The sequence below is a fragment of the Ambystoma mexicanum genome, chromosome 4p (genome assembly GCF_040938575.1).
Source record: "Ambystoma mexicanum isolate Mex_15411 chromosome 4p, UKY_AmexF1_1, whole genome shotgun sequence".
NCBI lineage: Eukaryota > Metazoa > Chordata > Amphibia > Caudata > Ambystomatidae > Ambystoma > Ambystoma mexicanum.
This window is the reverse complement of record NC_090927.1, coordinates 352,373,446-352,385,523: the sequence shown is the minus strand read 5'-3', so window position 1 is coordinate 352,385,523 and position 12,078 is coordinate 352,373,446. Positions and strand designations below refer to the sequence as shown.

At 56.6% G+C, this 12,078-nt stretch overlaps 1 protein-coding gene across 2 annotated transcripts in view; it reads right to left on the bottom strand.

Moving 5' to 3' along the window:
- The window catches only part of LOC138453241 (b(0,+)-type amino acid transporter 1-like), a 434,104-nt gene that overhangs the window by 36,084 nt on the left and 385,942 nt on the right, over window positions 1–12,078 (bottom strand). The gene's annotated exons all lie outside the window — the stretch shown is intronic.

Here is a 12,078-nt window from a genome sequence, read left to right as displayed (position 1 = left end):
GGAAGTTCCACACGCGAATGTCCTGTGTACGTGTATTTCGGGGTGCGCGGGAAGTTCCACACGCGATTCCATCAGGGTACGTGCATATCAGGGGTGCGCGGGAAGTTTCACACAGGTAATTTCAGCTGGGTACGTGTATTCCAGGGGTGCGCGGGAAGTTCCACACGCGAATGTCCTGGGTACGTGTATTTCGGGGTGTGCGGGAAGTTACACACGCAAATTCAGCAGGGTACGTGTATTTCAGGGGTGCGCAGGAAGTTCCACACGCGATTCCATCAGGGTACGTGTATATCAGGGGTGCGCGGGAAGTTTCACACGCAATTTCAGCTGGGTACGTGTATTCCAGGGGTGCGTGGGAAGTTCCACACGCGAATGTCCTGGGTACGTGTATTTCGGGGTGCGCGGGAAGTTACACACGCAAATTCAGCAGGGTACGTGTATTTCAGGGGTGCGCGGGAAGTTCCACACGCAATTCCATCAGGGTACGTGTATTTCAGGGGTACGCGGGAAGTTCCACACGCAAATCCACCAGGGTACGTGTATTTCAGGGGTGCGCGGGAAGTTCCACACGCGATTGGCCCCGTGCGAGCGGGGTACGTGTATTACTGGGGTGCGCAGGTAGTTTCACACGCGATTTCAGCTGGGTACGTGTATTTCAGGGGTGCCCGGGAAGTTCCACAGGCAAATGTCCTGGGTACGTGTATTTCGGGGTGCGCGGGAAGTTACACACGCGAATGCAGCAGGGTACGTGTATTTCAGGGGTGCGCGGAAAGTTCCACATGTGATTCCATCAGGGTACGTGTATATCAGGGGTGCGCGGGAAGTTCCACATGCGAATGTCCTGTCTATGTGTATTTCGGGGTGCGCGGGAAGTTTCACATACAATTTCAGCAGGGTAGTGTATTTCAGGGGTTCCGTGGAGTACTACACGTGAATTGGCCGTGTGGGTCCTCCCAGGTGTTCGCTCTAAAACCTCCACGGCCTCTGCAGGCAGCCTACACCTTGGGGGACTACCCTGCACCCCTGCTCATGTCCCGCAGGCAGCCCATCCACCATGGGCATGCCCCCAGCCAAGCCACATGTCACCTTGCACTACTGATCAACAATGCATGTCTCCCAGTACCCACACCCCCCAGCAGTGCAGGGCCCCCCACCAGGCCCCCACTCCTGTCTCCCAGCACCCCACCCCCCAGCACTGTGGGGCACCCTCCACCAGGCCCCCACTCATGTCTCCCAGCACCCCCACCCCCAGCACTATGGGGCACCCTCCACCAGGCCCCCACTCATGTCTCCCAGCACCTCCACCCCCCAGCACTGTGGGGCACCTGCCAGCAGGCCCCCACTCATGTCCAACTCATGTCCCCCAGCACCCCCACCCCCAGCACTGTGGGGCACCCTCCACCAGCCCCCACTCATGTCCCCCAGCACCCCCACCCCCCAGCACTGTGGGGCACCCTCCACCAGGCCCCCACTCATGTCTCCCAGCACCCCCACCCCCCAGCACTGTGGGGCACCCTCCACCAGGCCCCCACTCATGTCTCCCAGCACCTCCACCCCCCAGCACTGTGGGGCACCTGCCAGCAGGCCCCCACTCATGTCCAACTCATGTCCCCCAGCACCCCCACACCCCCAGCACTGTGGGGCACCCTCCACCAGACCCCCACTCATGTCTCCCAGCACCCCCACCCCCCAGCACTGTGGGGCACCTGCCAGCAGGCCCCCACTCATGTCCCACTCATGTCCCACTCATGTCCCCCTGCACCCCCACCCCCCAGCATCCATGGGCACCCTCCACCAGGCCCCCACTCATGTCTCCCAGCACCCCCACCCCCCAGCAGTGCAGGGCACCCTCCACCAGGCCCCCACTCATGTCCAACTCATGTCCCCCAGCACCCCCACCCCCCAGCACTGTGGGGCACCCTCCACCAGGCCCCCACTCATGTCTCCCAGCACCCCCACCGCCCAGCACTGTGGGGCACCCTCCACCAGGCCCTCACTCATGTCTCCCAGCACCCCCACCCCCCAGCACTGTGGGGCACCCTCCACCAGGCCCCCACTCATGTCTCCCAGCACCCCCACCCCCCAGCACTGTGGGGCACCTGCCAGCAGGCCCCCACTCATGTCCAACTCATGTCCCCCAGCACCCCCACCCCCAAGCACTGTGGAGCACCCTTCACCATGCCCCCACTCATGTCTCCCAGCACCCCCACCCCCCAGCACTGTGGGGCACCCTCCACCAGGCCCCCACTCATGTCCCCCAGCACCCCCACCCCCCAGCACTGTGGGGCACCCTCCACCAGGCCCCCACTCATGTCTCCCAGCACCCCACCCCCCAGCATCTAGGGGCACCCCCCACCAGGCCCCCACTCATGTCTCCCAGCACCCCCACCCCCCAGCACTGTGGGGCACCCTCCACCAGGCCCCCACTCATGTCTCCCAGCACCCCCACCCCCCAGCACTGTGGGGCACCCTCCACGAGGCCCCCACTCATGTCTCCCAGCACCCCCACCCCCCAGCATCCAGGGGCACCCTCCACCAGGCCCCCACTCATGCCTCCCAGCACCCCCACCCCCCAGCAGTGCAGGGCACCCTCCACCAGGCCCCCACTCATGTCCCCCTGTACCCCCACCCCCCAGCATCCAGAGGCACTCTCCACCAGGCCCCCACTCATGTCCCACTCATGTCCCCCTGCACCCCCACCCCCCAGCATCCAGGGGCACCCTCCACCAGGCCCCCACTCATGTCTCCCAGCACCCCCACCCCCCTGCAGTGCAGGGCACCCTCCACCAGGCCCCCACACATGTCCCCCAGCCAACATGTCATCACAATCTAGATCCCTGGCCCTTATGGTCAGCCTCCAAATGCCAAACACCCACCCGAGTATTGCATCCACCCACTTAGAAATGGCAATAACATGATAGAACCCCAATTGCAAGTATGGAAATGAACACATGTCCCTCACATACACCCAATGGGTGTCAGTGAATGTCAAAACCCATATCATGATATGCATTAAACCAATGAGATGATACTACACATTGAAGTTTCAAGAAAAAATATGTATTAAAAGCAACATAAATTGAATCAAAAATAAACAAAAATGGGAATTAAAAAAAAAAAACAGCATGTCCGTGAAATAATGCAAAACCACAAATCATAATCCAAAGGAAAGGTGTCCAAAGTCTCAGTCCACAAAAGTAAATCCAATGGAAAATTAAAATCGAAAACCATTGCTCCATGGGTAAATCATAAAAAAATGAAAATCCAACAGTCAACTATATACAGATAAACAATCCAGGGTCCATGATCCCAACAGAAGAAATTAAACCTATCTAATAACACTACCTAATAAAAAAAAAACTATATACAAAAATGTGGCCCATTGTCCAAAAGGTCCAAAAAAAATGCAAAACCAAAGGAAACCTAACACTAACTACAGAACTATTTCCAAGGGCAGCGGGCTAGTCCGACGGCTCACTTCGGGATGTTCCGGGCCAGGGCATCATCGAACTCCTGCTCAATGTCCCAGAGGCGGTCCTCATCCATGGCCCCGAGGGTCTGCAGGGCCGTCGACATGTCCACCTCCAACTCCCTGCGGATTGCCTCGAGGCACTCGGCCCGCCTCAGGGCCCTCCGCATGGAGGTCTCCGCCCTGACCATCGTGAGCCGTGCCTCTTCCGCCCGCTGCCGCTCCGCATCTATGGCGTGGCCCAACCACTGCCACACGGAAGACACTTCCCGTCCTGGGTCCTCCTGCCCTCCGGCCGATGCCTGCCCCTCCGATGTCGAAGGCCCCGAGCCATCATGGCTCCCACCACGTTGCTGCTGCTGCTGTGCCTCTGCCCCTGCACTGCCTCCTGCTGCCTGCACATCCTCTGCTGGCTGGGGTGCAGTCGTTGATGTGGCCACCCCTGCTGGACGTCCGACTCCCGACTGTGGCAGGGATGCCTCCTCCACCAGCCTGGCCGCACCGTCAGAGGCAGCTCCACAGGGCACTCAGGTGACTAATGGGTGGGAAGATGGCACGGAGGACGACTGGCGCATAGGGGGTTCAGTTGAGGAGGGGGTCTGAGCAAGCCCCATCAAACGGAGGAATCCGGCCTGGGTGACCTGTCCCAGTAGGCCTACGCGGTCAACAAGCCATTCGAGATGACGTGCAGTCTCCTCATGAAAAGACTGCAGGTCACCTCGCATGGCCCGTTGACGCAACGCCACACCAGTCAGGACAGGCTCAACCCGGACCCGGATAGCCACGTCCGCAGGCAGAGGAAGGCCAGTTGTTGTGAGCTCATCCCCTGCCTGAAAACGGGTCTGGATGTAGGCATCCCTGCTGGTGCAAGATGGTGCAGTGACAGGATCAGGTACAGGATTGCACACAGGCACCTCTGCGGCGGCCTGTGCTGCCTCCTGTCCCTGGTCCTGTACTGCACCACTAGCACCAGTGGAATCCCCACCTCCAGACCCCGTCTCTGTTGCTTGCACGGCCTCCTCCTCCACCAAACACCCCACCAACCTGGATGACTCCGTGCCATCTTCCCCCATTGGGCCCTGTGGGGTCCCAGCTGCCCCTTCTGCTGCCGAGGAGTCCAACTCCAACCTCCGCCTCTTGGACCTCCCCCCGGCAGCTGCGGCCTGGGACGCGGCACCGGACTCCTCACTCCCCGACAACATCACAACCTGGGAGGGGAGCCGGGCCTTGCGTCTCCGGCTGGCGGTGCGATCCCCGCCGCTGTGCTCCACAGCACCTTCTCCGCCCTCTTCATCAGTTGACGCTGCAGACAGGGAGAAATAAAACACAGGCATCAGGGCACTGTACAATGGACACATACACACATGACAGTTGTACATGAGTGGCATTGGCAAACCTCAGACATGGCATCACAATCGCCAACACACGTCATTTCAACTTGCACACATGAGCCATACCACAGCCATATCGCAACTGCCAGCACCATCCATACACATACAACAGCATGAGCAGGCACAGGTGAGCCAGACATCACATGCAACAAAGGGAGTGCACTACACATGCACGCACACCACCACACTTGCATGCATGTGCACACCTCTGCCAACTGTTGCAGTGTTCAGATGGGCATCCATGTCACATCTGCCAATCAGGCTTCCACATCCCGCTGTCACATGCATCCATGTTGCATCACTGTTGCACCCTTGTCAAATACACACACATGCACATGTACACAGTGCTGATACATGCAGCTGAAAACAACATACATGCGTGACATCACAAACATGCCTACTTACATACACATTCATCCAAACATGTGTGCCCACACAACTGCATTTGGCATGAAAGCCTACACACACAAGCACCATCCATGTCTCACACATGACAGCCCTCGCATGTGTTAGCCTCACGGCCCTGTACACCCCCACCCATACTCGGCCCCATACAAACAGATGTGCAACCTGCACACTACTGGCACATCACCACACGCACAGCTTACAATCATGATGCATGTACACTTACCGCTCGACTCCAGACGGGTCTGCCTCTCAAGGACCTGGATGTGGAGCGCTGGGGATATGCGTTTCAGGACCCTCATCTGATCTTCCGACAAGTGGCCCCGGCGCCCCTTAGCATCCGCTGCCTTCAAGAGGCGGCGGGCCTTGTTGAGGGTCCTGGACCTGAAGTCCTCCCAGCGCTTCTTGACATGTTGGAAGTCGCGGACTGCCACCCCCTCCGCGTTGATGGCAGTCACGATGTCCATCCAGATCCGAGTCTGTCCTTCCTTGTCGACGCGGGAACTTCCGAAGAGGGCATCATACTGCCCCAGGACTTGCTCCACCAGGACACCAACTTCGGTGGCAGTGAAGCTGGTGCCCCTCTGCCTCTCTGGCCGGGGGTTGTCAGTGGTGCCAGATGTTGCAGTGCCCGACATGATAACCCCAGAGGCAGGAGTGGGTGGGCAACTGTGTCCTGGGGCTGGGCTGTGGAGCGATGGAATCCCAGTCGGGAGTCTTCGTTCCAGCAGGGGTGGTCACAGCAACAGCATCCCTGGCTGATGTGCAGGCAGCAAATGGCAGGGCACGTGGGCAGCAGGCAGCAGCAGATGGCAGGTGGGAGCGTGCTCGGGGCTCTGGGGGGCAGTAATTCGGCCTTCTGGGCAGGAGCGTGGTCTTCCGTGTGCTTAAGCGTGGCCAGCTTGATACGGAGTGATTTGGCACGTGAAAATTCTTCTGCATGTCAGCGTGTAATTCGAGGAAAGGCCCTTAGCGCGTAAGCGCGTCTGCATGCATATGCAGTTTCATTGGACAGAAGGCCCTTCAAGCGCAAGCGCCTCTATGTGATGTGACGCGTGCAGGTGTGCATGGGCGTTTCAGCGCGCGTGAAAAACTGCACGTCCGCGTGTAATCCGAGGAAAGGGCCCATGCGCGTAAGTGACGTGACGCGCGCAGGCGTTTCCCACAGCATGGGTTAAAGGTGAGTGGGGCCAGCAGTTTGCTGTACGTGCCTTTTGTGGAGACCGACGTGTGTTGCTGCTTCCTGTTGTTTCGCGCGCCATCACAACTTCACAGCTATCAAGGATGTATATCTTCTTTTGGCGGGGGTATTGGCTACGCGTGTTTTTCTGCATCGCGCTAGTCAGACGGTGAGTCGCACATGCTATTTTTCCCACTGCGGGTGCCCCTGTGTATCGCACCCATTTTCGATGTCATAGTAGCCTGCGTGTCCCACGCGTACGCGTTATTCGTGTTACTGGGTGCCACCGCATACTGCGGGAGGTTGATTCCACGCACGTAGGCTGCAGGGTTGCGTGCACAGTTTTACTGCAGTTTTGGGGTGCCTGAGCATTGCGTGACCCGTCACTACATCACCGGGGTCACATACAGCCTTGCAGGTGCAGGGGGCTGTTAACATCTGGGAGGACTCCAAAGGTGAGGGGCGCCTCAGCTGGTTGTACTCCTCGTGGCGGGCATGGTCGGGGACGTGGCCGTGGGGACCAGGGAGTAGGGGGACTCCAGGGTGTCCAGGGTGGCCACAGAGGGGGAAGAGGCAGGGGTGCGCCACTTGAGCACAATGTTGTGCCATGTGTCGGTGCAGTCATGCAACCACCCCCTGTGGTTCCGGGGATGCAGCTTCTGCATCTGGCACTGGCGCCCGTGTGACCCGGCAGTCCGTTCCATCGACTGCCACGGACCCAAGGGTAGTGGTAGCTGCAGGTGCAGCTGTGGACACCGCCACCCAGGCTCAGGGTCTGCCAGCGCAGGCTGCGTTGGCACTTGAGGAGCCCTTGGTAGATTTCCAACAGGCCAGGAGGGAAACCCTAGGGGCAGGCAGGGCTGCTCCGACCAAGACACGTGTCCCTGGGGCAGTTATGTCATCTGCTGCCCCGAATAGCCGGGTGTTGGCAAGTGCAGGGGCAGATGCACCCAACAACACCCCGGTTGTGAGTCTGCCAACCAGGACCGTTGAGGTCAATGACCCTGCCACGGCTGATGTTGCTGCGCAGGGTCCATTAGAGGGCACCCAGATGCCACTGACACAAGTCAAGCCTTTGGTCGTCCCTCCACCTGCCACTCCCTTGGCTCAATCCACCGAACCCACTGTCCATACTGGTCAGGGCGGCATTAGCTAGCCAGGGTCTGCGCCACAGTCCAAGAGGAGGAAGGTTGCACCTGCAGCGCAGGCTGGGACCCCACACACAGCCACGACCTCCTGCACGTGGCGGAAGAAGCCTTTCTGCAAGCAGGAACTGGACTTCCTTGTGGGCTACGTGCGGGGCCACAGCCGTGACATGCTAGTGGGTGCCAATAGTCAGACTATGGCTGCCCAACGTGACACCCACTGGAAGCATGTTGCGGAACATGTCAGTTCATTCGGCCATGAGGTGCGCATGGCGCAAAGAGTGCAAAAAGCGTTGGAATGACATCAAATGCAGCACTAAGGCTAAGCGTGCCTCTAATTACAACTTGACTCTGGTGACTGGCGGTGGGCCTGCGCCAGAGGAGGAAGAGCTCACTCCGCATGAGGCACTCGTTGCGGAGTTCATACCACCTGAATTGGTCGAAGGAGTGGGAGAGATGCTGGACTTTGATGCCCAGTCCAGTGAGTGTTGATGCGTGTTTGTTGAGGACGTGTGTGTTTCACTTGTGGGATGTGTTGTGCATGATTGCCACTACATGTGACGTGTACATGGTTCTGATGTGTAAGTAATGCAATGCTTCCGTGATGCATGTCTGCTCTGCTGGATGGTGGACATGTGGAGCAGACGTGGACTGTCCGCATCACCACTATTGCACCCTACTGACATGCTGGTTACACGTATGCCCCTCCGGTCCATGTTCCAGCTCACTGGCCCTTCTGCATGTGGCGTGGGGTGACCTTCCTCTCAGCCCAAGCACAATGTCATTGCATGACTGACGTGCATGTCTCCTCTGCCTGCATGCGGGACTCCATGTAGGCATGCTCCCTTGCCCCTCCTCCGCCACTCTGCACCCCAGTTCCACCTTTGCACTGGTCTGCTTCAATCTTGCCAATGTGTACTTTCCTGTTCATGCATCCTGTGTAGATGCTAACTTCCAGCGTACAATCTACCAGACATATGCCGTGTGGTGCAGCCTTAGTACTGGATGCAGGGTATCTCAATTTTACTGTGCATAGGTCAGATGTCCCGCAGGGACATGAGTGCCCATTCATGCTCCATGTGCATTGCACACATGCCCCTATGTGTCCTTGACTGGATGATCACTGTAATACAAGTCCTGGGTGACATACATTGCATGGCATCTCATCAGCCTTCCCATGTCAACTGTGGGTCAGTACTGCATTGCACACATGTTTAGGGTCTGACAATCTGTGTGGCTCACAGGCCTCAACCTGTTCAATGGCCAATGACTCTGTCCAACTGTTGTTGTGTCTTCTTCATCATGTGTCCTGCTTACTGTCCCATCATCATTTGCAGTGTTGTCACTTGAATCACATTAAGCTGTTGATGCCAGTCAACACTGCCTGTCAATACACAGGTGTATGGTCAGCCTTTTGATACCATGCTAGGCATCCCTGCTTTTGTACTGGGGTGGAGGGGTGCTTGGCTTCTAGATATGGTACACATTGAATGCACAATGCACGTGATGCCTGAATTTGACCTTGCACTGCCTTCACATTTCCTGACACACACCATGGAGTCCTTGTACATGTAGGTAGTGAGTGGCGTACACATTTTCTGCACTGCATAGACCCACTTCCATGGAAAATGCCACCTTTCAGGTCTGATCACAGAAGCAATTCAAAGTTGACCCAGCATGCATGCCAGGTTATATGTTATGTGTCACATGTCTGCCTGATGCGTTTGTTGTCGGTGTGTGTGTGTGTTTCTAACATGTGTAGTGACCTTTTTTCTCTATATTTTTCAGGTGATGACGCAATGGAGGCGGAGGATGGTGTTGTCATGCCAGACACAGGGTTGTTACCACTACATCAACCCGGCACAAGTGGGGGTCGTGGGGTGGTAGGCCATGAAAACCCCCAAGTGCTACAGTCCATCTTGTATGAGTCCAGCCTTGATGACGACTCTGACGTCCATGTTGAGTTGGATGAGCATCAAGTCCATGTGTCAGGGGTGAGTGATTCTCATGTGGACACTCCTCTGTCCGCGACACCTGCACTGAGGGATCAGACAGTCTTGGTTCCTCCGCCCGTGGTGGATCGGGATGCAGGGTCACCCTCCACACCAGTCACTAATGTGCCTGCGACATCACCGCGGGCGGTGCCAACACAGCGAGGACCCCCGGTCCTTGGGTCCCGCAGGGGTCACGCCCGGCAACACGGTAGCCGCGCGCATCCGCAGTATACTGAGTGGGAGCAAGACATGACTGCCAATTCAGAACGGCAGGGGGCAGCAATGGAGAACATCGCTGAGAGCATGGAGCGTGTGGCCCGATCTGTGCTTCCCCCTGCTAGGCAGGTGCTTCTCCAGCAGCAGGAGGCACGGTCCACGGCCCGCTCGCTCAGGCTGGGCATGGCGGCCTCAGACAGGGCACGCCAGGCTGAAATGTCGTCTCTGCGTCAAGCAATTGCTGCTCACGCAGAGGCGCACATGGATGCCCTGAGGGAGGAGTATGCTTCCCTCAAATCCACTCTGGGTGTCCTTATGATGTCCCAGAGGCAGCGGGCAGAGGAGAGGTTTGCACAGCTTGAGCGTACCATCTCAGCTGAGCTACAGGCTTGCCGGGAGGTGCAGCGGTTGTCCAGCCAGGCCTTGCAGGAGGAACTCCGTGTTACACGTGCTACCTTGCAAGAGGAAGCACGTGTATCACGTGAGGTTCTGCATGCAGACCTACGTCACATCGCCACACAGAACTAGGCTCACCCGTCCGGCAGACTTGCTGCCGACGAGGGGCAAGCTGCGGCTAGGCATGGCCAGGCTACTGTGCCACGTCCTCCTTTCCAGGATGAGCCAGACTCGGACGACCATCTATCTCCCACATAGGTCGGGCTGTGCAGGCGTTGAACCCATAGAGTTTTTTTTTTGGCTCAGCATCATCGCATGTGGGTGTTGAGCAGCACCCTGTACCTCCCCCCTCCTGGGTGCCTCCCCTCCCCCCGGATCGTATGTGGCCATTTTTGATTTTTCTTTTAGTTTAGTTAGTTAAGTTTCTGTTTGATAGTTAGTTTAATTAGGTAATGTAGGTTTTTCATAGTTATTGTAATTAGTTAATATAGTTTAAAATTGCTTGTCTATTGTGCTTTCATGTGACGGTGCGGTGCTTTGTGGCTTTTGAAGGCATCCCCTGTTTGTTCCAGCTGGGCCCTTCAGGTTGTCTTGTGTATGTGTTTGCTGTTTGGGGTCCTTGACTCACATATGCCACTCCTGCCTCCCTTATCCATGGGCTCGCAAGGATGGTTCGGTGTGACAACCTATTACACAAGGGCTTTGGACTGTCATATCTGTGGCATGTCTGGTGCTGTGTGACTTGTGTTGACACCCCTAGTTGGGATGATTGCGGTGTTATTGTCCACTGTTCAGCTTTTGCTAGATGGGGTGTTTCATGATTAATGTGTACATTCATTGCTATGCATTGTGTAGTATGTTTCTTATCTTTACTGTACACGTGCTTGTTGCAATTCATGCCGTAGATAGTGTGTTCCACACTTTGGATGTGAAAGACGGACTGATGGTGTGATTTCTGATGTAAGTCTCTGACATGGTCCAGTAATGAGATGCCTGAAGAGACACACACAGATGACTTTAAAGCATTAATCATGTGTTTCATGCCCTTTCTGCAGGGGGATGAGCCTCCAGAGCACCTTTGCCAGCAGACATGGCCCATTGGACATCTGAATTCTGGACACGTTTGTTGGTGCCCACATGCACATGTGTGCACAAGCAGAGGCACAGGGATTGCAGACCTACATCCTAGAACTGCTGACGTGTTCCAAGGAACTCCAGGCAAGGTGAGCAGCACAGGGGGGCCACAACACAGCAAAGCTTGCACCAGGCGAGTTGCACATGCAGGCTTAGTTACAGCACTGAGGGTGAGCTTGGACGAATATTGGTGTTGAAGCACACAATGCAGCTCAGATGTGTTGGTGGACTGATGGCTGTTGATTGTAAGGTTGTCTGGGACACCTGCAGGGGCAGTGGCACATGCCCTCCGGTACACCAAGGTCCATTGAGGCACTTGTATCAACCATGTAGCCTTCCGAGACATGGAAAGGGGCAGCTCACAGGGACATACAGCAAGGGACATACTCGGGTGCAGTGCATTTCATTTCCATGTACATTTTGATACATGCACTGCCTACTTTGTTTCGGTCATGGTGGAACACGACTTGTTCTGAAGTCATGCCTTGCTATATGGGTCTGTCTGCTTACCCAGGGAACATTGCATGTTGTGTGAATTGTGACACATTGGTGTTCCATTTGCCACGCACCCACCGGCGGCTGACTTACTGCATTGACTGTGTATGACCCATCACAGGGGTAATGTTATATATGGGTACGAAGCATCTACACCAGATTGTCTGTTTGTAGAGTAGTTTGTTGCTATGGGGCATGTTTGGTGTTGTGTTTTTGTGTTATGGGAACGGACAGATTATTAACTGTGGCTCTC